Here is a 2,819-nt window from a genome sequence, read left to right as displayed (position 1 = left end):
TCAGTTTTCGTGGTTTGAATAGTTTCTCAGATAAATTTGTATAAGCAAAATGTCAACTATATTTTGTGCATAGAATGATTGTAAGGTGTCCATATACATACCTGTCGGGCACTAGGGACCATCTGGCCATTTCCTCATTTCATGCATCAGTGATCAAAGTTAAAGTTATACGGTCTGGTCCGTTTCTAAGATACTATAAGAGTAGGTCAACTATATTTGGTGAATGGAATGAATGTAGGTGCACATGTCTATCTGCCAGGTATCATCTGACCTTGATCTCATTTTTATGTTTCCTAAGTCAACGTAAAGTTTTGTGTTTTGGTCTGTTTCTAAGAAATTTTAAACTTTAAGCAATATATTAAAGTTATGTGGTCAGGTCAATTTCTCATATATTATAAGAGGTCAATTATATTTGGTGTATGGTATGATTGTAAGGTGTTCATGTCTGTCTGGCAAGTATCATCTGACCTTGACCTCATTTTCACGGTTAATTGGTCAATGTTAAGTTTTCATGGATAGGTGTGTTCTTCAGATACTATGAGCAGGAAGTTCACTATGTTTAGTGTATGAAACGATTGTAAGGTGTACATGTCCGTCTGGCAGGATTTATCAGACCTGGACATCATTTATATGGATCATTGATAATGGTAAATTTATGTTATGCTTGTAGTAAAACCTTTATCTTAAAAGCTTTTGTCATAAAATCAATAATTGCACTCCTGTTTGTTTTAATAAATTAATAGAAAATGTTCTTTATACAAAATAACAAAATTCAAAAGTAGAAAATTTTTCTCGGTTTTTTGAGAGTCTATGATGCACCAAATTTATCAAATGTTATTTTCATTGACAATATATCATTTCACCATTAATGCAGAGTGCCTTTCAAAATTCAATATAACAATAATTTGAATGACTGCTTTCAGGTGGTCTTGATTACTGACCTTCCCCTTCCAAGCCCAAATGTTTTTGATAGTTTGTTCTTGTTATGTGTCCCTGGCTAGGGAGAAGGTTCAGCACTAATAATCATGTTTGACCACACCACATTGCTTATGTAATAATAAAACGAGGTATGATTGCCAACTAGACAACTACATGGCAGATAACAAAGGATAGGGATGTAGGCAACTATAGGTAATTTACAGCCTTCGTTAATTAGCCAAACCCATACTATATAGTAAGCTATAAAAGTCCCTGGCAATACAAATTGTGGAACAATCCAATAGAGAAAACCAACGACCTGATTTTTGCTACAAAAAAAAAACAAGTGTGCGCTAAAATGCCTCTCCTCCTTTACTGATCATGTTTGAATTTATTATCAAATGGGCATCATATACTAATGGAAAACTACTTTTCTAAGTTTGATGAAGATGGCACACAACAGTGTTTTTTCTGTATTGCTGTCAAGTGACATAGATTTTTAAGGTAAAGGGTTCCCCTTAATATTTTTTTGTTAAAATGACCAATTTAATAAGGTTTTGTTGATCATTCAGCAATAACCAATAGGATCAAATACAGAAAAAGCCTCCAAAACCACAAATCTCTATGTTTCAATATTTTCTTATCTTGTCAACCACATCAATATATCTACTTGTATGTCAGGACTGTAAAGGTAAAATAATCAAGTTAAAACAGTTTAAACCATACTAGATCTATTTTATTCTGATAAAAAAAAATGCAAAGCCATATGAATTTTCCAGACCTTACTTCAAATTTGAATTTGAGGTGCTTTTAGAAAAATAATTTGCATGTGAAAATATGGACAGTGCCTTTGACCTCTGACCTCTAACAGGGCTGAATATTGTTTTATTAGTAAATTTGTTCTCATTCTGAATACCCATTAAATATTGCCAACTGGACATTGAGCAAGAAACAATTAATCATTTTATAGGGCTCATTTTGTTTTCATGCAGAACCAAGCACAATGTTTAGCCAATGTAAGAAGGAACCAAAGCACAATGTTTAATCAATGTAAGAAGGAACCAAAGCACAATGTTTAGCCAATGTAAGAAAGAAGGAAAGCACAATGTTTAACCAATGTAAGAAGGAACCAAAGCACAATGTTTAACCAATGTAAGAAGGAAAGCACAATGTTTAGCAAATGTAAGAAGGAACCAAAGCACAATGTTTAGCCAATGTAAGAAAGAACCAAAGCACAATGTTTAACCAATGTGAAAGGAACCAAAGCACAATGTTTAGCCAATGTAAGAAAGAACCAAAGCAATGTTTAACCAATGTAAGAAGGAACCAAAGCACAATGTTTAACCAATGTAAGAAGGAACCAAAGCACAATGTTTAGCCAATGTAAGAAGGAACCAAGGCACACTGTTTAGCCAATGTAAGAAGGAACCAAAGCACAATGTTTATTTAATGTAAGAAGGAATCAAAGCACAATGTTTAACCAATGTAAGAAGGAACCAAAGCACAATGTTTAGCCAATGTAAGAAGGAACCAAAGCACAATGTTTAACCAATGTAAGAAGGAACCAAAGCACAATGTTTAACCAATGTAAGAAGGAATCAAAGCACAATGTTTAACCAATGTAAGAAGGAACCAAAGCACAATGTTTAACCAATGTAAGAAGCAAGATTTATTGTTCATCAGGTAACATTTATTCAACAAGATGATCCATTACCTAAAGCTTGAAGAAGCTAAAACATATATTATAACTCTATTTGGTCTAAAATATTGAAGGCATATGGACTGACAGAAAAATGCCTTAATGTATTTCTTCTATGCCAAAAAACATAATAAAACTATCTTAACACACAGCACAAATCGATAAAATTGTCAACAATTATCTTAAATAACAAAACAGGAAA

The sequence above is a fragment of the Mytilus californianus genome, unplaced genomic scaffold (assembly GCF_021869535.1).
Source record: "Mytilus californianus isolate M0D057914Y unplaced genomic scaffold, xbMytCali1.0.p SCAF_1, whole genome shotgun sequence".
NCBI classification, from domain to species: Eukaryota; Metazoa; Mollusca; class Bivalvia; order Mytilida; family Mytilidae; genus Mytilus; species Mytilus californianus.
Note: the sequence above shows the minus strand (reverse complement) of the source record.